Source organism: Panthera tigris, chromosome F2 (assembly GCF_018350195.1).
Source record: "Panthera tigris isolate Pti1 chromosome F2, P.tigris_Pti1_mat1.1, whole genome shotgun sequence".
NCBI classification, from domain to species: domain Eukaryota; kingdom Metazoa; phylum Chordata; class Mammalia; order Carnivora; family Felidae; genus Panthera; species Panthera tigris.
In genome coordinates this window covers 68199089-68227074 of record NC_056676.1, presented here as the reverse complement: position 1 = coordinate 68227074, position 27986 = coordinate 68199089, and the positions used below count along the sequence as shown (strand labels likewise).

At 39.3% G+C, this 27986-nt stretch overlaps 1 long non-coding RNA gene across 1 annotated transcript; it reads left to right on the top strand.

Moving 5' to 3' along the window:
* The first annotated feature begins 318 nt into the window (after positions 1-318).
* LOC122235109 lies at positions 319-27986 on the top strand. The gene is made up of 3 exons (XR_006213238.1): positions 319-560; positions 22709-22829; positions 27785-27986. It is a non-coding gene; the product is annotated as an uncharacterized LOC122235109 (long non-coding RNA).

The following is a 27986-nucleotide window of genomic DNA, read 5'->3' as shown; positions in this document are numbered from 1 at the left end:
TTATTAGCTCTTGTGCTTTCTTGTCTTGGGTTTTGTTAAGAGAGCTTTGAATTAACCCAAGAGCAGAAATTAACAGCTCTTCAGAAGTTAACTCCCCATTATAGCAAATATTGTTTAGCAAAGAATACTTGTTATTTACCAGCAACTCTTTAAGTGCTTTATATGTATAAACTCATCTATCCCCAGTAAACTTATGGGGGAGTTTACCATCATCATCATCATCATCATGCCCATTATACAATAGGTCACAATGGACACTGTACAGTTAAAAAATTGCTTTTAGTTTGTTGTAGTGCGTTGAGGGGTGATCCTCCAAAAGATATGTCCATCCAAAACCTGTGAAGCCAACCTATTTGGAAGAATGCTTCCTGTAGATGTAATTAAGTTAAAAACCTCAAGATGATATCATCCTGCATTAAACCGAATGATAAAATTGAATGAGACGTGTCCTCATAAAAGAAGAAAAGGTGCCATGGAGATGGCGGCAGAGATTGGATTGATACATCTGCAAGACAAGGAAAGCTAACGATTGCTGGCCACCACCAGAAGCTAGGAGAGAGGTGTGTATTTCTTTTTATTTTTTACTTATTTTGAGAAGGAGAGCAAAGCACAAGCCGGGGGGGGGGGGGGGAGGGGCAGAGAGAGAGGGAGAGAGGGAGAGAGAGAGAGAGAGAGAGAGAGAGAGAGAGAGAATCCCAAGCAGGCTCTGCACTGTCACAGCCAGAGCCCAACACGGGATTCAAACTTACAAACCATGAGATTGTGACTTGAGCCAAAATCAAGAGTCAGAGGCTTAACCAACTGAGCCACCCAGGCACCCCTAGGAGAAAGGTATGGAACAGATTTTTCCTCAGAGCCTCCAGAAGAAACCAACTCTGGTGACACTTTGATTTTTGGATTTCTGACCTTTAAACCGCGAGATGATAAATTTCTGTGTTCTTTTTTTTTAATTTTTTTTTTAACGTTTATTTATTTTTGAGACAGAGAGAGACAGAGCGTGAACAGGGGAGGGGCAGAGAGAGAGGGAGACACAGAATCCGAAACAGGCTCCAGGCTCTGAGCTGTCAGCACAGAGCCCGACGCAGGGCTCGAACTCAGGGACCGCGAGATCATGACCTGAGCCGAAGTCGGACGCTTAACCGACTGAGCCACCCAGGCGCCCCTCTGTGTTTTTTTTAAAGTCATGTTTGTGGTAATTTGTTATGGCAGCGCTGGGAAACTAATGCATTCATAGAGTTAGTAAGCGTGAAAATGGGGCTTGAACCCAGCTAGGCTGCTCTGGGTGCTCAACAATTAAGGTATACTTCCCTATTTGCAAAAAGCAGGTGACATGATTTATGCTGAACTCTCCCAGCAGGTGGAGCAGAGGAGATGAAAGCTATAGGATTTGAGAAAACCTTTAGAGTTTCTCCCCTAGAGCTGGGATTGGAATTGGAATTTGGGAGGGGTGGGGAGAACTCAAGGATTAGCCAATAGCAGTCCCCCATCCTCCTGCATGGTCACCATCATCTGTTTCCCCTGGAGGTGATAATACCTCTGATGGAGTGGCTTGGTGATGCTGATGTGACAGAACATGAGGAGTGAGAGCTTCTAGAGCCACACGGAGAAACTGCCTGCGCAGGGTTGGCAACAGGAGCTTGTGGCCCTGGACCACGAACACATTAGCCGTAACTAGTATAAACACTCCTGATGGTCTGCACTATGAAAGACCCAGGACATAATCCTGGGGGAATGGATGCGGTAGCCTTCTTAATGAAGATTGAGCTGGACTTTTCTACAAGCCTAGTGAGTAGGAGCTAGAAGTAGATGCAATTTAATTTGGAAAAATTGATAAACTTATGAATGTGGCATTTATTGCACTTTACCGTTATAGGGAGTAAACTTCATAGCTGATATCCACACTTCTTTGTTAGTGCATACAAGATTTCATTAATGGGCTTCCGTGGATGGATGAGAGATCATGGATGTCCTCCAGGGAATACTGTCATTGAAACTGTATGTAAAGTGTGTGTGAGTGTGTGTGTGTGTGTGTGTGTGTGCCCACAACTTTGAAAATGTACTTCAAAAGTTCACATTATTCAGCATGGTAGGGACCACTAGTATACATGAATTGAAAGGCACCTTCCAGTTCTGATATTTTTTTTGATTCAGTTATTTTCCAATGGCAAAGATTAGGAATCTGTACAATTCCTTTTTTTTTTTTTTCAAGCTTCATTTATTTCGAGAGAGACAGAGACAACACAAGTGAGGGGAGAGAGACAGGGAGACAGAGAGAATCCCAAGCAGGCTCCATGCTGTCAGTGCAGAGCTAGACATGGGGCTCGAACTCACAAACTGTGAGATCATGACCTGAGCCAAAACCAAGAGTTGGACACTTAACCGACTTAGCCCCCCAGGTGCCCCAGGAATCTGTATAATTCTTAATATCAAAGTACCCGTGAGGTAAATAGATATTAAAAAGGTACCTTCTAGTCTTGCTCTAGTTGAATAAAGAATATAAAGACATATTCTGCTATTCTATTGTTCCTGTTCTTCTACAGCTAAAATATCCTCCCCAAACTGTATTTCAATGAATTAACCTTTGTTCTGATCATGGGACTCATGGGTTTTCAGGGTTGTTAGGCTGTTTAATCCTGGATTATAACTAACAATGGCTAAATTTAGAAATCAGAGGTTTTCAGGTTGGTAATATTCTTTCAATTAAATAAACACAGCTCAGAGTATTAATTCAGGGAGATCTTATGTGCTCATAAAAAACATCATACTTATTTTTTACCCCCCCAGGATATTGCAATACTTCAATGAGACTACAGTCTGTGGTCCATAACGAAGCTGGATAAGGCTCAGAGACGTGATGGTTCTGTAGAGAAGTGGGGCTCAGAGGAATGGTTGACATATAGAAGTCTCAAAACTTCAAGTAGATGGGTAGATGGATGGGTCGATATGTTTGGCAGCGAATAATGGACATTGGTTCAAAAAGGTCAGGGTAACAGGGATAAGATTTTCGTCCTAGGAAGGATGGGAGAAGGAAAGAGACTAGGGAAGACTCCAATTCCAGTCCATTCAATTCAACATACAATTCTTGAGACCTTGTGTGCTCCATACCTAATGCTTGGCACTGGGGATACAAGGTAGATGAGGCCTTCTCCCTATCCTTGTAAAACTCATGTTCTGCAGAAAGAGAAACAGAAAGAGAGAGAGAGAGAACATTATGAGCAGTTAATCTAATCCAATTGATAAGGGCTGCCAGAGAGATATAAACTAAGACAGGAAACTACTGCTTCTGCAGAAGTTAAGGAAAGACTTTGGGAGGGAGTATATTGGTTAGAAACATGCTATGTGCTATAAGTAATAGACCCCAGATGTATAAGTTTATTTTGGCTCATGTAACAGTATCAGTGATTGAATGGGTCTGTAGATTGACTCCTCACCACGGAGTATTTCAGAGACCCAGACTGACAGGTGCTGGGCCATCTTCAATGCAGAGCTCCCCAAATCATCCTGTGCTTCTCTGTGTCAGCAGGCAGAAGTGGAAAAGACACATGGATAAGCCAACGCAAGAGATTTTTATAAACTACGCCCAGAAATGGTAGTATCACTAGGAAGTGATACTACATTCCATGCCTAGAACTAAGGCACTTGGCGATACCTACCAACACGGGAAGCTAAAAAACGTAAAGTAGTTGCGTGATCATGAAGAAGAGAAGAGAATGCAGTTTTGTGAACAGCTAGCAGTATCTGAGCAGAATTTTGTAGGACAAGAAAGAGTTCACTAGTTCACTAGTTCACTAGTTCACCAGTTAGAAGGATTGAAGGTGCACTGTGATTATATACAGAAACATTGCAAACTCCCAAGCAAAACTGAACATTCTGTACATCCCTTCTCAATTACCTGCCACCCAGCCCTGCCACCTCTGAAAAGTTTGTTTTCATAATTGTCTCCAAAGACACTCTAGAGAAAGGAGAAAAATAAAGACTTATTTATGTGTTCCTAGTGTTACATACATTTATATCAGGGTAAATAATCACGTGGCTGTATTTTTTCCATGCTGTAGTGTATAGTAAGGGCAATCAATCTTTTCTAAGACTAGAGAATCAGAAAAACTTGGAAACATTTATGTCTTCTTCCATGCAGAGACAAACTAATTTAACTTACTGATTCAATAAGGGCCCATCCAGAAAACAAAAACACGCCAAGTAAATTAAATAGAGGGACATTAATATAGGGAATTAGTTACAAGGATGCTGGAAGAGATGAAAGAAGAAAAGGGAAGGTGAAAAATGAAATTAGAAACTCTAGGAGGACACTTCCATCCTGAGGGCTGGTGGGAAAATGGAGGTGGGGGTGGGGAGTGCTACCAGAGTGGGAGCCAGGACTAGAGGTATCAGAAGAGGGGAGGGAAGGTGCTGCAGCCACAAAGAGACACCAACCAGGGCACAGAAAGGGAGATGTACCCCAACCCTGTATCTGCCCTTGCTTCAGTCAGCCCCTGGGGATTTCAACTGGCTCCTCTAACACCTCTGTAGGTTTATTTTAATATTTATTTATTTTTGAGAGAGAGACAAGAGTGTCAGCGGGGGAGGGGCAGTGAGAGAGGAACACACAGAATCCTAAGCAGGCTGCAGGCTCTGAGCTGTCAGCACAGTCTGATGCGGGGCTGGAACTCAGGAGCTGTGAGATCATGACAGGAGCTGAAGTCCACCTCTCAATCACCTGAGCCACCCAGGCACGCCACACCCCTGTAGTTTTCAAGGACCTGCTTTCCCATGATACAGATCAAGGAAAGAGCAGGAAATGGATCTGAAAGCAAACAAGCAAGTGGCTGGCCGCCTGTCTTGATTGTATTCACAACAGCTAATTTTCCGTTTAAGTCAACAATGAAGAGTAAGTTTCATTCCCTGCTTTAAGGGTTACAATGGCTCTGCACTGCTTTATGGCTGTTGTTTTCTGAAGCGGTGGAAGCTTTAACAAGCTAGGTTAATAGAAAAGCAGAACATGGAATTCTGTTTGTTTTTGTTTTGTTTTGTCATAGTCTCTGCAATTAGGTTAGGAAAAGGATAGAAAGTTAAACTTTGGAAACAAATAGCCATTTGATTTCTTCACTCCATATTTGAAGATTCTAGCTGATGTAATTGAAAACTAAAATAATCAGGTTGGCTTATATTTCCACAGTCCTTTGTGACAATGAATTGAACAGTGCTAGACGGCTCAAAACATTTTCACAATCATTTTATTCTCAGATACTCACTATCCCTCTGAAAATTAGTAGATCCGGGAAAGATTCCCTTTTTTTAGGAGAGAGAAAAGGCCTAGGGAAAGTCAGTACCTTTCACAGAGTCTCAGTTTTGGATGGTTACAAATCAAGAATGAGATCTGTTAACCTTAAAAAATAAAGTTGTCAGCAAACTTTATTTGAGCAAAATGGGTTATTTGAGAATAGCAGAGAATTACAATTTGAGAAAGCAAGCTCTAGGCAATCCAGGAAAACAAAGGCGAGAAAAGGGAGAGGTAAGAGGAACGTGGTAAACATAAAGGTCCATTGGAGGACAGTGGGACTCTGAAGTATGGTGGCTTCTCATTGGCTGAGTCGTGGCTGTCTCTCATTGGCTGGGCTATTGCTGGGGGAGGAGGAAAACCTTTCCTATTCCTGCCGGGAAAGTAAAGTAGTGGTTAAAGTAGTATTTGCTTACAGGGTAAGTCTTCCGGTTAAGTCTTCAATTGACAAGGAGTGGTAGGGGGTAGTGCTCCCCCTGCTGGCTTCCTGATTCTATTTTAGTGATGAGGTTTCCTTTTATTAGTTTTCACAGATCCTAGCTCTCTAATTTTGAATACTTGCACTCTTTGCACTAAACTGGTGGATGGGGTCCTGTGGAGAACTTCCCTGTTTTCTAACCTCATCCTTATCCACATTTAGTAAGCGCTCCCTTCCCTTGAAACGCTGGGGAAAACGTACTAATGCATCTTTCATTTTGAAGCCATTTCACTCCAGGGACCATTGAATTGGTAATGAAACTAGATATTCTCCCAAACAAATCCTGTATTAGTTTCCTAATTAGGGCATCTGCACAACTGGGCGGCTAAAAATAACAGAAATGTATTGTTTCACAGGCTTAGAGGCTAGAAGTCTAAAATCAAGATGTCAGCAGTCCCAGTGGCTTCCCCACCTCCCCCCAAGCTGGCAGATGAGAATTCTTCCTTGCTTCTTCTACCTTCTTGTGGTTGCAGGAAATCTTTGGAATCCTGCATCATCTAGTCTCTGCCTGTGTCTTCTCTTGTCCTTCTTCCCTGTGCATCTATGTCTGTATGTCCAAATTTCTCTCTTCTTGTAAGGATACCAGCTTTATTGAATTTACAACCCATCCTAATTCGGAATCACTTCATCTTGATTATATCTACAAAATCTTTATTTCTAACTAAGGTTCCATTCACAAGTTTTGGGTAGACAAATTTTGGAGAGGAACTATTTTTGCCTCTATCAGTGCAAAACCCAATGTAGTAGCAAATTATATTCCAAAAATCCATAAGGACAAAGCAGGCTTTAGCTAGTTTTAAATATTAGTGTTCCATTCTTTATGCCCTGTTCCAAAGCCCCAGAATTTTCCGTTTTAAGTATTTTAGAATAAAATATACTAAGCTCTAGAGATGCAGATACCAAAAGCATTGAATTTCGAGTGAAATAAACTTGAGTTTGGTTTTTTGCTTGGCTACCACCTGGTTCTCTAGCTCAGTTTTGTATTTGGAAAAGCAGGAACCTTATTAATTGCACTATCAATATTACAGGTATATGTACATCATAAAAAGTGTTAGAGTTATCCAAGATATGGAAACAACCCAACTGTATATGTATGTGTGTGTGTGTGTGTGTGTGTGTGTGTGTGTGTGTGTAATCTATGTCTGTCTATCTCTATCTATCTATCTATCTATCTATCTAATCTTCTTTATGTGTGTATGTGTGTATATATGATGGAATATTATAGGTATGTGTACATCATAAAAAGTGTTAGAGTTATCCAAGATATGGAAACAACCCAACTGTATATGTATGTGTGTGTGTGTGTGTGTGTGTGTGTGTGTGTAATCTATGTCTGTCTATCTCTATCTATCTATCTATCTATCTAATCTTCTTTATGTGTGTATGTGTGTATATATGATGGAATATTATAGGTATGTGTACATCATAAAAAGTGTTAGGGTTATCCAAGATATGGAAGCAACCCAACTGTGTGTGTGTGTGTGTGTGTGTGTGTGTGTGTGTGTATACACACATCTTGCCATTTGCAACAACATCAGTGGACCTAGAGGTTATAATGCTGAGTGAAAGAAGTTAGTCACAGAAAGATGAATTGTATATGATTTCACGCATGGAATTTAAGAAACAAAACAAATGAAGAAAGAAGAAAAGAGACAAACAAAAACACAAACTCTTAAATACAAAGAACAAACTGGTGGCTGCCAGAGGGGAGGTGGATGGGGGGAAGGGTGAAATAGATAAAGGAGATTAAGAGTGTGCTTATTGTTATAAGCACTGAGAAATGTATAGAATTGTTGAATCATACTGTATACCTGAAACTAATATAACACCGTGTATAAATTCTACTTTAAAGAAAAATGAAATGAAACAGTTAAGTGTGTTGCAAATTCTATAGGGTACAAAATTATAGGTCCTAATAGTATTAGGGAAGGCAGCCATCACTCAGTACTTTACAAGGTAACATAATTGGGATTAAAGGCAAATAGGAGAGAGCCTTCTATTCAGGCCCCTTTAAACTTAGTGTAAATTTTGACATGTCCAGCAAAACCTTGTTGGGAGACACAGTAAACAAACTAGATGGGCGCACCTGAGTGGCTTAGTTGGTTAGGCGTCCGACTCTTGATTTTGGCCCAGGTCACAATCTCACAGTTTGTGAGATCGAGCCCTGTATCAGGCTCTGCGCTGCCAGCAGGGAGCCTGCTTAGGATTGTCTCTCTCTCCCTCTCTTTCTGCCCCTCTCCTGCTCTCTTCTCTCAAAGTAAATAAATAAACACTTAAAAACTAAACAAACAAAATAGATGAAAATGGAACTATTCTGTTTGAAGTGGTTGTGGTGAGACGGAGCCACCGTGACTTCTCTCCCCCACCCCCATCTCTCTAGACAGCTTTCAAGCAACTCTTCACAAGTGCCAGGGCTCAACTTAGCACATCTTAAATACCACTGGATAAAAAGACATTATAGATATTAGAGTTTCATCCATTGCTAACATTTTGATGAAATATTTTGATACTTTAGTCTTGGGAATGCAGAAGTTCTCAGGTTCACCTATATGCTCAGCTGTCTTTGGCCCCTAGTAATAAAGAATTTATGTCCAGACTCTAGCTTGCTCCATCCATCGGTATGTCTACCTTGACGCCAACATCACACTTGGTAATTACACACGGAATTGTTTTCTTAATTTCATTTTGGATTGCTCTTTAGAAGAATATAGAAACAAAACACGTTTTTGTCAATTCTCTATTCTGCAACTTTGCTGAAATAATTTATTAGCTTTAGTGTGTTTTCTGTGGGTTCTTTAGGATTTTCTGTATTTAAGACCATATCAAATGGGAAAAATATAATTTTACTATTTTCTTTCCATTTTGGTTGATTCCTTTTTTTTTTTTTTTTGTCTTATGTAATTTCTCTGGCTAGAACCTCCATACAATATTGAATACATATCACAAAAGCAGCCACCTTTGTCTTGTTCCTGATCTTAAATTTTTTTAATGTTTATTTATTTTGAGAGAGAGAGAGAGAGCGAGAGAGAGCATGGGGAGGGGAGGGGCAGAGAGAGAGGGAGACACAGAATTCGAAGCAGGCTCCAGGCTCTGAGCTGTTAGCACAGAGTCTGACATGGGGCTCAAACTCACAAACTGAGATCATGACCTGAGCCAAAGGTGGACACTCAACCAACTGAGCCACTCAGGCGCCCTTGTCTTGTTCCTGATCTTAAGGGGAAGGAAAATGTCCAGTGTTTTAGCTGAATGTGGTCTTACTTGTGGGTTTCCATCAATACATCATGTGGAATAAGTTGTATTCTCTTTTTAGTTTGTTCGGTGTTTTTATCATGAAAAGGTGTTATATTTTGTCACATGCTTTTTTCTTCATGAATTGAGGGGTGTGTGTGTGTGTGTGTGTGTGTGTGTGTGTGTGTGTGTGTGTGTGTTTCTTCATTCTATTAATGTGGTTTATTACATAGAATGATTTCTTACTACATTCCTGGAACAAATCCCACTTAGTCAAGATGTATAATCCTCTTAATCTGCTGCTGGATTTCATTTTATAGTATTTCGTTGAGGATTTTAAAATCTCTTTCTTTTTAAGTGGAATGAAGTTATAATTAAATTGTGATGCAACTAATATTTGTTAAGTGACTTTGTGTCAGCCACCAACTCCTAATCACAGCTCATTTAGATAAATTCCAGTTTCTATCTGAATTTTAAAGTAATACCTCTATACATTGCTTTATAATGTACTATAATTTAGATTGTTTACTCATCCACATGGCAATTTCCCCCAAATTAGCCTGAGATCAACAGCCTACCTTGTCCAGATAAAAGTGATCTCATAGAAAATGAACTGTTTCATTTTGATATTAAAATTTCAGTTTTGCCCATTTTAAAATGTCAGGGATTGTCAGTTAAGAACTCTGAGATTATTTGAAGGTCATCTTGTTGAATTACACTGTTGTAGACTTAGGTTCTGGAATCAGGCCTGGATTTGAATCAAGGTTCAAATACAGTACTTGTGAGTTTTTAGACAAGTTATTTAACATCTCTGTGCACCTATTCCTTCATTGTTATTCACATTATAACAATGGTATCTACTTAATAGCATTCTGGAAGCATTAAATGAGAAAATGCAGGTGAGCCATTTAGAATCATGACGGGCACACATTGAGCATTCAATTAAGGATGGCTTTTATGGTAATTATCCTATTGGATTCCAGACAATCCACTTCTCTATTCTCACTTAAGTTTAATTCCATTTAGGGAGAATCGGTTACTTACTGAATTATACATGTTTGTAAATTTTCTGTAAATATCTCTGAGAAAATATTAAATAATAGGAGGAAAGGGATAAAATGATGGGCAAAACAATGATACAGGAAAGAATAGTGCCACTTTCCCCAGAAATATGTAATATGACACTAGGCTATGAAGTCAAAGTAGCCAGCCCGAAGGCTTCTTAAATGGAATTAAGAGGAGTCAAGTTGGGGAGAAAAGGAGGCGTTGCCACACATGGCAAAACAAGTGGGATACCTTAATTCTTCCCGTGGAAAATGTATTCCACATTAAATCAATCCTGTCCATTCACAGATTGACACACAATTCTGAAAGTGGCCAATTAAAAGAGCTAATTTGTATCTGGATAGAGTTTATTATGTTAAAAATAATTACATCCCTTTTCCTATTGTGCCCTCTTTCTGAGAATTTTTCTTTTCGTTCCATTGACGTCAGGTTTGCCCATGTGTCTGGCTTTCTCCAATGAAAGGTGAATGGATGTGACATGTGACTTCTCAGCAAAAATTTAAGGACCATTGAGTGGTAGCACTATCTCTCTTCCCTCCTCTGTTATAAGACTTGCACTGTCCAAACAGAGGTTTGCTCCTTCAGCCCATGTCTGAAATGAAAACAATATGGAGTAGAACTTGTCTGTCAACTTGCAGTAGAAATGAGGCTTGGTTATTGTAAGCCACGTGGCTATTGCGGTTACCCTTGCTGCAGTATGACTTTGCCTAAGGAAAAAAAATGTCCTTCCAAAACAGTGCTAAAGAGACATCCACCACAAAAGGATATTTTTAGTGATACAACTACATGACTTACATGATTAGAAAAAAACCGTATTTACCGTGTGCTATAAGACATCGTCTTATTTTTTAATTGCAGAAATCTGATTCTGAAATCCATATGGCAATGCAAAGGACAGAGAGTACCTAAAATAACTTTGATAAAGAACAAGTCTGAGGACCTAATCTTCCAGTTTTTAATACGTGTCATAAAGCTAGAGTAATCAAGATAGTCTGGGGTTTTTGTTTGTTTGTTTGTTTGTTTGTTTGTTTGTTTTGCTGAAGATAGACATATCAATGGAACAGAGTAGAACATCCCGAATTAGACCCACACATATGCAGTCATTTGAATTTTGAAAAAAAAAAAAAGTGCAAAGAAAAGACAGTGGAGGAAACAAGTCTTGCTGGAATAACTGAGTTCACTGATAAAGACATGAACTTCAATCCATGCCTCGAATCCTTTACATATGTATGGAAATAAGTCAATATGGATTACAGACTAAAACCCAAAACTATAACATTTCTAGAAAAATAATTGGAAAAAATTTTTGTGACTCTAGGTCAACCAAAGATTTCTTTTTTTTTTTAAAGTTTACATATTTATTTTTAGACAGGGTAGAGGGTCAGAGAGAGAGGAAGAGAGAGAATCCCAAGCAAGCTCTGTGCTGTCAATGCAGAGCCCGACCTGGGACTCAATCCTACAAATTGTGAGATGATAACCTGAGCCGAAATCAAGAGTTGGACACTCAACCAACTGAGCCACCAAGGCACCCCAAAGATTTCTTACGTATGACTCCAAAAGTATAATCTATATTTTAAAAAGTTATAAATTTGGATGTCATCAAAAGTTAGGAACTTCTCTTCAAAAGATACTGTTAAAAGAATAATAAGCCAAGTCACAGCCTGGTGGGAAATAGTTTCATAATAAATATCAGATAAAAGATTTCTATCCAGAATATACAAATGACTCCAAAATTTGATAAGAAGGCAAACAATGCCCTGAAAAATAATGAGTCAAGTACCTGAACAGACACTTCACCACAGAAAATATATTAAAAAGATTCTCAACATCGCTAATCATGAAGGTCATGAAAATTGAAACCACACGTTTCCATTGGAATGTCTAAAATGAAAAGAGTGACCCTATCAAGTGTTTGTAAGGATGTAGAACAGTTTTCTTACACTATCAGCAGAAGTGGAAATGGTTCGACCACCTTGGAATACAGTTGGGACGTTTGTTAAGAAGTTGAACATACACATTATAGTGGAAATGTAAATGACTCAACCACTTTCGAAAATAGTTGGGAAGTTTCTTAAGAAGTTAAACATACACATTATAGCCATAAAATGCAATACTACTCATCAGTAAGAAGCAGTGGGCTATTGATGCACATAAAGACATTGATGGTTATCAATTTAATTATTCTAAGTGAAGGAAGCCAACCAACAAAAGAGTATATAGTATACGGTTTTATTTACACAAAATGCCAGGAAATGCAAACTACTCTGTAGTAAAAAATCAGATCAGTGGTTGCCTGGGGCCTGGAGTGGGAACAGACATGTGGGGAAGATTTCAAAGAGGAATGAGGAAACTTTTGAGAAGATTGGATATATTCATTATCTTAACTGTAGTGATAGTTTCACAGGCATATACATATTTCAAAATGTGTCAAATTGTACAATTATAATAGTGCAGTTTTTTAGATGTCACTATTACCTCAGTGAAACCCTCAACTGCTACTTAATTTCCAACCAAGGAGATGAAATTTAAAATCCTCATGTGAGGTCTTCCCAGATTAACTCTGATACATGATCAATATTTGACCATTTCTAGACTTTCTTATTATATCCTGTGTCATGTTAAGCCTTCTTTTTCTCAGGAATAGGTGGCCTGTTCATAACAGATTCTTGGAGGAGAAAGAGTTCCCTATAGCTCTCTTTTCTCACCCCCTTTTTCCTCCCACCTTCCCTCTGCCCCACATTTACCTATAGAAATTTAATGTGTACCAACCATAAACTATTTATTCCACTCATTCCTGTAGCTGTGGACTTGAAAACAAAGCAAAACAAAATAGACAAACAAAAAGTTTTTGCTAGGGGTTGGCTCAGTCAGTTGAGCATGTGATTCTTGATTTTGGCTCACATCATGATCCCAGGGTCATGGGATGGAGCCCTGCTTTGGGCTCTGTGCTGAGCATGGAGATGACTTAAGATTCTCTTTGTCTCTCTCTGCCCCTCTCCTCTGCACGTGTGCTCTCTCTCTCTCGTGTGCACGCACTCTCTCTCTCTCAAAAAAAAAAGCCTTTGCTCTCAAAAGGAGCTTGCAGTATAGTAGAAAAATGAAAAATTATACTCTTATTTTAAGTATTCTCCCAAAAAGTTCACTCTTAAGGAGGTAATGTTTAATTTTTTTCTGGAAAATCATTTTTTATATACTTGAAAATAATCGTTTGAGCTTGACCAATAACTAAAATATAAACAAGCAAACAAATAAGTAAGTAGATAAATAAATAAAATAAAAACATCCATTATTCCAAAGTCTTTTAAAATTTAACCTCGGTTTGGGAGAAGTATCTTTATACCGTAATTAATGAAAAGACTGAAAAGAAAAACATCTAGTTGCTCAGTTTCAGATCACTGTCCCTGCCTTTTACTAAGTCCTGTGTTGCCAAATATGGTTTCTACCACTCTACAGTTTAGAAAGTGGGAAACAGGAAAAGTCCACTCAGAAGAACTACCTTCCCATGGGAACCAAGAGTCCCAGTGCAGCCTGCTACCCGTCATGCCCACTAGAGGGTTGGAGGGGACGTTGGTAAATGCCTTCGAAATGACCAAGATCCCCCTTATGGTCTAAAATAGCACCTCCACATTAGAGGGAAACATTAACTGCACAAGTATGTGTTGACATCCTGCTGTATGCTAGACATTGTGCAAAATTTTCCAGGTGAAGAACAATGAGAGAGGGTGTTCGAGACAAGGGCAGGATTTATGCATCTCTTAGAAAAAGTAGAAAAAGTAGAAAAATTCCTTGAGGATCAGGTCATTATGCCCTTCTGAGAACAAAAGGAGTGCCATTCATCTTTGGGAAAAAAAGGCCAGAAGAATGCACGCGGTCTATACCAGTCAAGCAGCCGGAGAGAAATGGGATTCTTATGCTCACCTATGGTGTAGCTGAGGGAGTGGTTTTCTCCCCTGAAACTGCTTTAACTCTGTCTTTGTTGAGACCACACCAGCCTTTGTCTCTGAGTTCTGGAGAGCCCACTTCCCTCTGCATTTATTTGCTCTCTCCTCCTCTGCCACCCACCCAGCATTTTCCTTTACTTACAGGAGTCCTAAAGACCTGAAATAGCAGCGAGCTGATTAAAAATTAATAAGAGCCTCAGAGGGAAAGTACCAAGAGGCGGTTGGCTCTGTGATCGGCAATTTTTTGAGATTCTTTAAATACCCAATTATTTTCGGGACACCTACAGAACAGAAACCATAGGACATGGGAAATAGCTTTTTGGACCAGAGGGAATATATTTTTAAACAAAATTTTTTAACTTGGAGAAGAGAAGAATTATGTTTACAGTACTACTCTTCATTAGCACGCCCGTGCCCTCCTCAAATCTCCGCATATTTTTTTCCTTTTTATGGTTTCAGGTGACTGGCCCAGCGGCAGCAAGAAGAATTTATTTTCAGTATAAACTTCATTATTCTACAGCGGCTCTTAATTTGCCCAGAAGGTAACACTGCTATGTAGAAAAACAAATGGCAGTGAGTGAATTAAAATCAGGCCTGGGAATACTTGATGATATATATTACATCCAAACTCAACCAGGAAGCAAATGTAAACCTGATATGTCAAGGAATTGAGAAGCACAGGTTTATATTACTCTGTTTCTTCAGATGAGAAACAGTTTCTTAATGAGCCTAATGAACGCACCAAACCATAACATGGCATCTAAATCCTGTAAAAATGAATCCATAGGAAATCTTTACCACTTTCATTCTGCCTTATCCTACAAACCTATATTGTGGTTAGTAAAATATTTATGTGCTGCACTTCAGAAACGTATTATTTATGACTCTCAAACAGGAAGGATTGCATCTGATGACCAGGTTTTCATTTAACCATGGGAAGGAACAAATTGCAGTTGAATTACAAACATGGAAACAAATCAGGCAGGGCGCAGATGATTTGTTTAGCCAGAGACAAAGTTGTCAGGGAACTGTGCTGTAATATGGCTCAAAGGAAAATCTGTGCTATCATTACCTTCCAACAGGTTGTCAAAAATCAGCAGGCAAAGAGGGAGTTTTCCACAAAGACAGGAAAGATAAAACAAAGGATTTTTTTTTAATATAGTGTTAATTGATGCTAAATTATTACCATTGCAGAAAAAAATAAATGTAAATTTTGGTACCTAACAGCCCGTTGGACTGTAAATGTTTTAATCATATGTATGTTACTTTTCAATCAAATTGAATGTTCTTTTCCACCACTAACTGTTAACTTTAAAAAAGTAGAAAGCTCAAGAGATCTGAATTGTTTTTTCAGAATCGTCTCATAGGTCTTCCAGTAAATCACTTAGCTCTCTGAAGCAAGATCTTTGCACTATACTCCTGCTGTAGGAAAAAAAAAAAGATTATGGATATGTTCCTACATGCCACAATTATAAAGTAGTTGGTGAAATCACTTAGAAGAACAAAACTCAAAAATGAAGGAAATTAACTACAAAATAATACCCCACTTAACATTTATTGACCATTTATCAAGAGCTTTTGTAGGGAAAAATTATTTGGAACTCTGGTTGGCTATGATTTATATGACTCATGCTTCTTGTTTCTCTGGATTTATTATTTATTTATTTATTTACTTATTTATGTATTTACTGGAAACACACTTTATGTATTTGTTTATTTTTTGTTGTTTATACTTCTATACATTTATTGTCTCCCTCTTTCTAAAAAAAAGGATTTGAAAAGATTAACCACAGTATCCTTCTCCTCCTGGGACAAAAACAAACCAAATTCATTAGTGAAAAGACATTACCAAAAGGTGATAATACATCAGTCTATTGCTCAAAAAATGTCAGTGGCTCCCTGTTGCCTACTGAATAAAGTTGAAACGCTTTCAGCATAACATTCAAGTTACTTCATAGGCTTTCTTCAACCAGCATGATGGAAAACACAGAAGTCTTAGAAGTCTGAAATCCACCGTTGGTCAATTGGGTCCCAGTTAGCAATATACTTAGTCTTTCTGTATCCAGAAAGAAAGCACAACGTTTCCATGATGTATAGTTCTGATTGTGATGTCAGCTCCAAAGCAATAACCTGGTCTTCTAATTTTTGTTGCTCTTGTGACTGGTCTTTGTTTGTCTTAGTTGTGTCTTTCCGGGTTATCAGAAAGGCCTGATTTGCTTCTCCTGGGGGTTCTAAGCTTCCATCTGGCATGCTTCCTAGTGTGCAGTCCAGATTGGTGGACTTTGCTGCTAAACCCTGCCTCATTTTGGGGTGGTCTCACTGTTCTCCGTGCCTACTCTTCTGCCAGCGTCTGTCTTCCCCAATATGTTAGAGTCAGGCTAGGAATTCAAATCAAGGAGAAAGGCAACAATCGCCCGGGACGCAGACTCATCTTCAGCACAACGTTGCTCCCAAGTTGAAATCTAGTTCCCCATTCAGGACCCTGGTGATGGCATTTTGAAATCAGTAGGTGTCAAAGGGATGTCATTGCCTCGTTAGAGGTTTGAGTATCCATGTTTATTCCATTACCAAAATAAAATGTATTTTACAACACACTTGCTGAAAGAAAAGTGACCTGATTTAGGTTGGCACTTAGCATCATGATGTAGAAGAGTGTACATTTCTTCATGTAAAGAAACGTGTGTGTGTGTGTGTGTGCATGTATAAGAGCATGTGCTCACATGTGCGGGTGCATGTATGTGAGTACACAGGGAAACTTGGCAAAGGGAAGTTTCTTTAGTAGTCTTCTGGGTTTAGGATGTGTGTGTGCGCGCGTGTGTGTGTGTGTTTTCTGTGACTTTGGAGTTTGGTTATTACTAATTCCCAACATCAGAACTTCTCATTTTCAAACTTAAGTGTGATAACACATTACAGACAAATGAAAATGCTTGGAGCATTATCTGTTATTTCTATTTATTGCACACCTGTCACCACCCACTGTAAGTTCTGCCGCAGTAGTTTTAAACAAGAACAGGCTAGGAATGTATTGAAATAAAAGTTGGCTCATCAAGTTTTTCTTGAGAAAAACTTCTAATTATAATCTAAACTAGCTCGGATAGCATCAATCAAGTTATTTGTGGGAATAGTGAGTACTTTTGGGTCTGAGCTGAGATCACGATTGTTATGTGATTCTGGCTCACCTGGGATCTAGAATATTAGATTCTAAGGACAATTCTGAATTTGAGTGGATCAGAATTGCTCCAGACATTGACTTTATGAGTAAAGTTTTCACCAATCTCAGACAGAAGAAATACAGAAAACAGTCATTTTTCTGAGAGTGGATGGGTATGACCTTGGTGGTCTTAGATGGGCAGGTATAAAAGTAGAGTCTAAGAAAGGGTGGTTTGGCCCAAGACAAGAAAAGACAGAGAGCAAACCCAAGTTGAGGCAAGTGATCAATGGTAAAATTGCAGGACTCCCCAAAAGAGCTGGAGGAGGAGGTCTGAAAGCCAGGAATGACTATGGTGGGGGTGGGGGGGGGGCAGGGAGACACCTGCAGACAGGGTCAAAAGGGGGTCACAAATCAGCTTTAAACTCTCTATCTTGATACCCATCAATTGGCACCTGGCGTGGGAAGACCATAATAAAAGATTTAGCAGTTGGCTAGAAAATCCCACTGTCTCTCATCCAGTTAGGGAGACTGCACTCAAGAGAGTGGTCAGAGGGACATTTGTTTGCTAGTAAACCCACCAACAATGGTGTCACAAGAGATAGGACCAAGAATATGGTCTTTTATGTTGCACGTGAGAAACCAAGCGGACACAGAGCATTAAAGGTGGAAGGGATCTCGGATACAATGCATGAGACCTAAAAAGGGAAAATGATTTGCCCAAGGTCAAACAGCTAGTTAATGGCAAGAATATTGATTTACTGGCTCCAACTTCCTTGTTCTTGCCAGGATTGTAGCACAGCTGCTCTTATTCCCTTACGTTTATTTCCAAGGAGAAGACGGCGTAAGAAATGAAGGTGGCGTGTTTCTGATCACAAAAGAAGGAGATTTCTCAAAAATAGACAAGTTTCTTTCTTTGTTTTGGATTTTTTGTGAGAGAGACAGAGAGAGAGACAGAGAGAGAGAGAGAGAGAGAGAGAGAACATGCACCCATAAGCAGGGGAAAGACAGAGGGAAAGGGACAGAGAATTTTAAGCAGGCTCATGCCCAGTGCAGAGCCCAGTGCAGGGCTCTATGTGGGGCTTGATCTCATGAACCATGAGGTCATGACCCGAGCCAAAATCAAGAATCTGACACTTAAACAACTGAGCCATTCAGGTGCCCCTGGTTTGGTTTTTTTGGTCTGCTCTTTTGTTTGGTGGTAGTGGCTTCAGCGATTTCTTCAATGCTTCTTTTTAAATGCTTGGCTCTTGTGATTGTGTGTGTGTGTGTGTGTGTGTGTGTGTGCATATGTGTGTGCCTATGTGTGTGCATGGGTGTGTTAGAGTTAAAGGGGGACTTATAATTTTCACTACTGACATGATAACAAAAGCACAGGCAACAAAGATAAAACAGATAAGCTGGGCTACATAAAAATTAAAAGTGTCTTTGCATCAAAGGACACAATCAACAGAGCAAAAAGGCAACCTATGGAATGGAAGAAAATATTTGCAAACCATCTATATGATAAGGGGTTAATACACAGAATGTGTAAAGAATACCCGCAACTCACCGACAAGAGAACAAATAACCCAATTTTAAAAATGGGCAAAGAATGGGGCGCCTGGAGATCTCAGGCAGTTAAGCCTCTGACTTCAGCTCAGGTCATGATCTTACAGTTTGTGGGTCTCTGTCCTGACAGCTCAGAGCCTGGAGCCCACTTCAGATTCTGTCTCCCTCTCCCCTCTCCCTCTGCCCCCCTCTCACACTCACATTGTCTCTCTCTCTCTCTCAAAAATAAATAAACATCAAAAAATTTTCAAAAAAATGGGCAAAAGACTTGAAGAAAAGTTTCTCCAAAGATATGCAAATGATCAATAAGCCTATGAAAAGATGCCTAAACACTAATCATTAAGGAAATACAAATCAGAATCACAGTGAGCTATTACCTTATACCCATAAGGATGGCTACTATCAAAACCCCCCAGAAACTAACAAGTGTTGGCGAGTCGTGGAAAAAATAGAACCACTGTGCACTGTTGGTGGAAATGGAAAATGGTGCAGCCACTACAGAAAACAGTATCAAAGTCCCTCAGATAATTAAAGGGAGGATTACCATATGATGTAGCAATTTCACCTCTGGGTATATATCTGAAAAAATTGAAAGTAGAGTCTCAAAAGAGATATTTATATGTTCATGATCATAGCAGCAGCTCACAATGGCCAAAAGTTTGAAGCAACCCAGTGTTCATGGATGAATGAATGGATAAACAATTTGTAGTATAGGCAGTGAAACAATATTCAACCTTAAACTGTATACTTCATATGATATTAAGGAACAGGGCTTGATTGGAATTAGAGGGTGGAGGAAGAAGAAAGCTGGAAGGGAAATAAATATTGAGCACTTGCCATGTATGTTTCTGTGCCAGCTACATCTGATACACTGTCCTCTTCGGTATTCACGACAACCTTGTGCAGTTGAAGTATTATCACCATTTCCCAAACGATGAAACTGAGGCTCATGTATGCTAAGACTTTCTAAAGATTATCACATTAAAAATGGCAGAAGTAGGATTCAAACCCAGGTCAACTTGACTCCTTTATCCGTATATCCCATAAAATATATGTCCCCGGCATGTCATACTTTTATGGCAGCAATTATGTCTGAAACTCATAGGAAAGATCAGGAAGGTGCAGGTAGGTTGGAATTTAAATAGGGTGGTCATGATAGGCCTAATTTAGAAGGTAACTGTGTTAGACAGAATAATAGCCCTCCAAAGATGTCCACATCCTAATCCCCAGGACCTGTGAATATGTTATCTGACACAGCAAAGGGGAATTAAGAATGCCAATCAACTGACCTTAAAATACGAAGAATATCCTGGGTTTTCCAGGTGGGCCCAATGTAATCACAAGAACCCTGAAGTGCAAGTAGAGTGGGAGGCAGAAGAAAAGTCAATGTCAGAGTGGGAAAGACCAGACTGGCAATTGTTGGCTTTGGATATGGCAGGGACTACGGGCTAAGGAATGCAGGCAAGTGTCTAAGAACTGGGAAAGATAAGGGAACAGATTCTCCCCTTGAGCCTTCAGAAAAGAATGCAACCCTGGTGACACTTTCATTTTATCCCAGTGAGACCCACATCAGACTTCTGACTTTCAGAAATATATGATAACAAATCTTTGTGATTTTAAGCCACTAAATTTGAAGTAAGTTGTTGATAGCAGCCATAGAAGAGCAATACAGTCACATTTCAATTTCTTTTGCTTAACCTGCTTTTCCCTTGAAATGCAGAATGTTTTCAATTTTTTTAGAAAGGCAGTATCAATTGTACCCCAAATATGGCAAGGTTTAGGCTGTTGTTTTGTTGTTATCTTTCCTAATTGGTCCTCTGCCAAGAGAAATGTGTAAAAGACTCACCTGGGCCTAGAGAAAACTTGAATATCATCTGTGTAAAGGTGAGAATTGGAACAGAGACCAGAATTGTGCCCTTGACCTACACTCACAATTACTGCTCTGGGCTGGCAATATTTAGGAAAGATCACTGGGACCCTGAGAAAGAAAGCAGATGAAGACATCTCTACTTATCATGATCGATGGGGAGCATCCCCTTTACCTAGAGGCTTCTAGAGGGATCAGGAAGGGACCTGTACTTATTTGATATATATGCAAGACAGTCTTCTAGATGCTGGGTATGCATTCCATCATTTTGTTCTTACAATACCCTATGTCATTGGCATTGTTATTCCTTGCACAACATACCAGGAAAATTAAAGCTGGTAATAGCTTAATAAAGTGGGTGACAACCATGAGTTGTTAGATCTCAAACACTAGACTATTTTTCACTGTATTGTTCTTGAACCATTTCTTATGGAACCTTACACCATTCTGAGAATTGAATGAAATCAGTAGAGTCTCTTCTCAGAAATGTGCACACATAACCACAAACATGTATGCATATCAGTGTATAGACATTTTTATATGCAATCCTCAGGGGCCTTGAAGGTTACATACGGGTTAAAAAATCTTGCCTATATGCCATTTCCTGCCATTGGAGGCAGTATGTTCCAGAGCGAGGGAGCTATCTATAAGGAAATGCCACATTGCAATCCCTTGCTCTACCATTTGCTATATTTGAAATAAGAAATTACTTAACCTCTCTGTGCCTCATTTTCCTCATCTATAAAGCAGGATAGTAGTAGATCTGATCTCCTGGGGTTGTGGTGGGGATTGAAAAAGTTTTTACACAAAAAAGCACTTTTAGAAGAGTAAGTGCTTAATGGTCTTTAATAAATGCTTTCTATTATCATTGATGTTGACTTATGAGCTCCAGACTCAGGCAATATGTTTTCAAGGATAGCCTTAGTATGACGGATAAAGCAGGAAGAGTCCAAAGCATCAATAATTACAATACTTGGAGAAGAAAAATCCATGTTTCAGGTAATGCACCTGCCATCTCTACAGATATTGACTCTTTGAATAACAGGGTCAGTGGAGACAAAGGAGCAAATGCATTTTTATCTATCCAAAAGCATTTTCATGACACTTGTCTCCAGAGAATCAGTATGCTGAGAGAGAGATTAGACAAAACATCAGAAACTTGTGACTTATAACTTCAGGGGAGAAAACATTTCAGAACACCCAGCAATTTATGATGAAAGAACATTACTGAGAAGTTCCTTGGGGATGGAACAGAGAACCTTCAGAAGGTACTTGATGTGTTTCCCTCTGTAGGAAAAAGGTAGAAGGGAAAAACTGGCAATGCTTTGATCTGCTGGAAAAAAATAGTTTAGCAATCTTCATCCTCTATAAACATATCTAGTCTCTTCAGTATGAGCACATTACTAAGTGTCCAACATTGCTGATAAATTTAAATAAGAGTAACCATGGTGATAAGAGGAGAAAAATGGAAGCCTGTGTATTACCTGTTTCCTGTATTTAAGTAGTCTGCCTAAAACATCTAGAGATGTTCCAACATAGGAAAAAATAATATTTACAGGTTTCTTGGACATGTTGATTGGTTACTTCAACCAAGGATTTGTTGGAATAGATTTTTTTCCCTAAAGAATTGCCTTGAATTCTCATTATTTCCTTTCTCTGTTCCTTCCTGTATATTTTTCCCTTTCCCTCTTTCATTTCTTCACGTATTCAAGCAAACTCAAAATATTTATTCTTATTTAAGGTAGCGTTCAGGGTGTGTGGGGAGTGCAGATCTTCACCTGATATGACCACTTAAGGAAGAGTCATACCTGCCCAACTTGTAGGTAATTAAATTCTTCAAGAACCAATTCAAAATGATAATAGGAGGAATCTTTAACCCGGGACTTTATAAAGACAACCAAAGGACTTCTTGGATATGACTGAAGCCTTACACACTTATCCGCCTATATTGAGTGTTTACTATGTGCCCCAGGTGGCCACTTGCTAAAATTCTAGCAGCATTAAAAGATGATAAAGCATCTTTCCTGTCTTCAGGAAGTTCACAGTTTGGTCGCACAGTTAACAAGTAAAACTAAAACATGAACCTAGGATTTTTGAGGATAAGTTCAAGGCTATTAAGAATGAAAATAACTTCAATGCAATATTTGTTTTACAGAACTTTTGGGGAAACCACCAGAGCATTCATTCAGAGATCATTGTTTTACTATCTCTGCATCAGGGCATCATAAGCATTTGGAATGATTCTTCCTGACCAGAATACACAGGTGGCATGTTTGGTAAGTGAAAGAATTCATGTAGCCTATACAACACAACTGCTTTGCAACCAGTGCTTTGTAAAGTCACATAAAAACCAATAGTCCGGTAACTAGAAATAATTAAAAACAATGGAAATATTTAATATAGTACCTCTCAAAAAAAACCCAAAAAGTAATGGTAGCAGAAGATTCTAAAGTGGTGGCTGTGTTCTTGGAAGCTGGCAAAACTGCTTTAAAAACCCCCTTCCCCGTATCACTCCTTGTCAATTTCTCTTTCCCTCTCTACAGTTGTCTCAAATCTCTTCCGTCTCCCACTCCATGCACCTCAAAAACCCCTATTCTCTTCAGCTGAAACAGCCCCATCTGTCCTCTAACATTGGCCTTTTTGGCTCAGGCCTTTTTTATGTTTTATGTTATCCTTTGCCTTACTCTTGTATTCTATATAAATAAAGGAGGATCCCAAATTGACCTGGCAAGTAATATGTCTCTATCCTTTGGGAGAAGTAGGAGAGAGAAGATGGTACATGTTGATAATTTAATGTCATTCCTTTTATGCTCTTCACACTTGGGTTTTTAAAAATGGAGTTAATGTTGCATGCTGTATCTTCAGAAAGGTGCTAAAAGGCCCAATCTCTGCTTTTATTTTTACTCGCATAAAAAATTGTCGTTCTGAGTCACTGAGAACCTAACTGTTAGGCCTGGATATACAATAGATTCATTGGGAGTTCACTAACTTCTTTAGTAGCAGATGAAATTTCCACAGAAAATACAGGCTTATGGCTCTCACAGAATGGATTTCACTGGTGTGCTGGCAGGGGAAGGACATTTAGAGAAGACTTCACACGTTTCTCCACCTCTCAGAGGCCCCAGAGCCATAAGCTGAGTCTATACTGGAGGAAAGGTGGAAGGCGAAGTTTGAGATTAGAGCTTTAGAATGGGCTGGACTGAAAATAGATTGTTTTAATAATTGTAATGCTTCAAATGGCTGCTAACCAGTGGGAAAGGAAGATTCAACAGTAACAGTTAACAGTAACAGGGAGGAACACATCTCGTGTTTTTATACCTTACAGCATTCAAGCTCTTCCTTCACCAGGCCAACTATCCTTCTCGTCCTGCACCACAGTGATTTCCGCGTGTGTACGTAAGTGTGCAGGTGCATGTAGCAGAACAAAACCTCTCCTATTTCTCTTCTTTAAAACGAAAGGGCTATTTTATTCTTTTCTTCTAGCTGAAATTTAGAATAATTTTTCAAGTTCTAAAACAAAAATGTCAATTTGTTTTGCAAGTGGAAATGTGGTTAAATTCATAGATTATTAGAGAATTTGGCATCTTTCCAATGCTGACTTCTTCCAGCTAGAAATATGTTAGTAGCCTCCTTTTAGGCAAGTTTTCTTTGTGTCTCAACACAGTTTCATTTTTCCGCTACACATTCTGCACATTGGAAGGGTCGTTTATTCATTCATTAAATATTAATTGGACATTTACCATGTGCTAAGCATTGTTTTAGATACTGGGGACATAGAAGTGAAGAAACTGGACATGATGATCCTTGCTCTGATGAAGCTGAAATCCTACTGAAAAAGAGTAAAAAGGAAACTAGAGTTTTTCTAATGGTCATGCTTAGGAATTTTATGACTTTATATGGAAAGATTGGTATGTCCTTTTGGATTATTTGCTTCCAGTAGACTTTCAGAAGTTAAATTCCTCTATCTACAATTATGAACAGGTGAAGTTCAATTGCTTTCTGAAGAAGTTTATATTTAGTAATATTCCTTAGAGAAGTAATCAGTTGTGACTAGATGGCATGCAGGCCACATTTCATCTAAGCCTTAAAGAACCTGCAGGATTCTCAGGGCAGAGAACAGGGGGTGGCTTTCAGGAGTGAAGAGTAAGACACGTGGCTGTAATCACCAGAGGTGCGGAGACTTGGTCAGAGATGTGGACGTAATGTGACACATCACCCAAGTTCTAAAACCCTAAGATGGTTGTTCTCTGCCCTTCATACATGACACCCCTACGAAGTACAGTGATGTGCTGTGTGATCTTTATACCCAGACAACTTTCAGGAATGTTCTCTTATTGACATGGAACCTGGAGGGCGACCTAGGACCAGAGGGACCCAACTCTAACAGGAACGCTCTGGGAGCCTTGTATAGTCATAAATAAATTGGGAGGAAGAAACTCCCTAAATGCCATTTGGCGAATGGTCATTAAGACTTTTCCACACTGTCCTGAGCCTTCAAGACCCTGGAGATAAAGTAATGCTAAGGGATGTGCTCATTGAGACCTGGATCTCTGCCAAGACCACAGACTTAGCCTCTGACGACAGCTCAGTTACTCCTTGGAAATCAACAAAATAGTTGCATCCTGATGCTCATGAAAGTGCTCCTGATATTTGTTAAGCCCTGATGTATTCATTGATACTACAGCAAATATTTGATAAGTCATTAGAGCCCTCTCGGAAATAGGGAGATTAGCTGGAATTATCTGCCACAACAAAGATGCACGCTCTACCCCACATTGCAGTTTGGGTATCCTAGGAAATAGACTCCGAGGCATTGATGTGCGTGCAGTAAATGCACTGGGTAATGCTGTTGGGGTGAATAACTGTGGTGTCGTGAAAGCAGAGGAGCAAGTTGAAAGAGAAGGAGACCCTAGCAGCCTGGGATCTCACAACAAAGGCGGCAGTTCTGGGGCTGGATGCTCTCCTGGAGTTGTCCCCCTCCCCACTGATGCAAGGGGAATGCAGGTATCCTGCACTTTCCAGAAGTTCCTCTTGCACCACATCACATTTAGGAAGACCTACTTTCGTATCTATCTTGCTAACTGGAAGAAATCCAAAGAGGAATTTTGCTTTTTCAAAAAGAGCCTTTACCATACTAATGTAGGTCTTTCCTAAAAGCAGAGTGGCATATTGTGAACTTTCAGAAAGCAGGGAGATACTCTTTGCTTTACCCCATTTCTGCTTACAAAAGTTTGCATAAGAAAGAGCTACTTCAGAGAGCAGGGGAAATCTGCAGTCCTTTGTACTTGGGTATTGACCAGTCATTGGATGTGAGCTGTGTCCAGGAAGGAGATTGACCTTGGAAGAGTGGGTTCTCTTCATCTCATAGCAGTGTTCCAAGGGGATTCAGCTGAGAGCTGGCGGCAATCAACACTCCCAGCAGTTGGGGGAATAGATACCTTGGTCCTCCAGGGAAGGATCTAGGTGACACAACACGGCATACACTGCATTTCTTAAAAAAGAAAGGCTACAGATTTTAATTGCTTTCTTCTTTCTTGTACTTCATGCATATCAATGAAGGTGTGAGTACATGTTCTCTCCTCTGCAGCCTTTGCTCCCAAGACTAGACTTGAACTTATAGGATTTAAGGTCCTGTTCTATAATTAAAACAAAGAACTGTGAGAGCACATTTGAGTTGTTGGTGGGATGGGATTTATGCTCAGTGCTCTTTAATTCCTTTTCCGTCTCTCATAATTGTTACAATTATGGACATTCTGACCCTAACCCTATTTTACTCTGGGTGTTATAAATGCTCTCTCTGGTCCAAAGTAATGTGGTGTAGTAAAAAGTTTTAAGAATAGACCAGGATTAAATCTCACTTTCCCACTTGTTAGCTTTGTAATATTCAACCACGCTGAGTCTTGGTTTTCTAACCTATACAATGGAATAATAATCACATTTCTAATAGTTAGCATAGGATTTTATGAGAGAACAAATCTGTGACCCAGATGAAATCTCTCTGAAAAGTAATAATAAAAATGAAAATAATTCTAACAGCAGCCTGTATTTCTGAGTATTTTCTATGTACTCGGTACAATACTAAAGGCTTTACTTCGGTTAAGTAATCTTTACTGAATCTTCACACAAAAATCATAAGTTATGGTTATTTTGACAGAGATGAGAATGATGACGGCCAGAGGGGAGGGGGGTGGGGATGGACGAAGTGGGTGAAGGGAGGTGAGAGATACAGGGTTCCAGTTATGGACCAAATGAGTCCTAGGAATAAGAAAGCACAGCATAGGGAATACGGCAATGGTAGTGTGACAACATTGCATGGTGACAGATGGTAGCTACACCTGTGAGCACCACATAACATAGAGAATTGTGGAATGAATGGATTATGTCGTACACATGAAACTAATGTAAACATCATGTGTCAACCATACTCAAATTAAAAATAAATAAGTAATGATAAAAATTAAAGTTAAAAAATACGAATAGAATTGGAATAAAAGAAATAAAATTGAAACCGTTCAAAACCTTTTAAAGATATGGCTATTTTATGGTTATGTGGCTAGGGCAGTATCTAAAATATTTAACACGTGATATGGCTTGGTTACAGATCAGTCAGCATGGAAGCAATTGAAACAGTTGTCGTAAGCATCTGATTGTACCCATTTTACAGATGGGGATATTGAAATATGGAAACTTCAGCTACTTGCCTAAGGACATAAGGCCTACAGGTGGCAGAGATGGGTTTAAATAGTCCGATTTCACAGACTATAAACTTAAAGGGTTTTCCTAAACTGCCTCCCAATCTCAAGATCTAGCTGGGGTTGCTTGAAACCTTTAATTTTATTATCTTGAGAATCCCTAATCTTACTGAGTTTTCAGTATAGCTCTGACCCACCAGACCCAGCCATCATAGCTATTTTCTTACTAATACTCTAGATCTTCTGCCAAATACAGTTGCCAGGGTTTATTGGACTAAAGGCTAATGTTATGAGTCACTCAGAGCCAAAGTGGTTACTGTAATTATAAGGGACAATAGCAGTTATTAAGAGTGATTGTGGTAAAAGCAAGCTTAAAATTAAGTTTATTTAAGTAGTTCAATCAGGAGAAATATTAAAATCCAGACTTGGGTGGAGAGTGACTTGGGTGCAAAAGAGTGAGGGTGACATTAATGACAAGGAAACTCTCAGTAATAAAATGACATAAAATACCATAACCAGGTTAATTCCACTTCCCACAGGCTCTTTGACAATGGCAGAATCTGGGGACTAACACAGAAGGCTATTCCCTGAAGCAAAATGGATTGATCCAGATGCAGAAAGCAAAACAGATCATCGTGATGGAGACATGGGGTAAGCATAGAAACAGATGCAAGTTTCTTTTACTTTGTCTGAAAGAAACACAAAATGGAATTCTTAGAGGAGCATCTCCTGGAAACCACA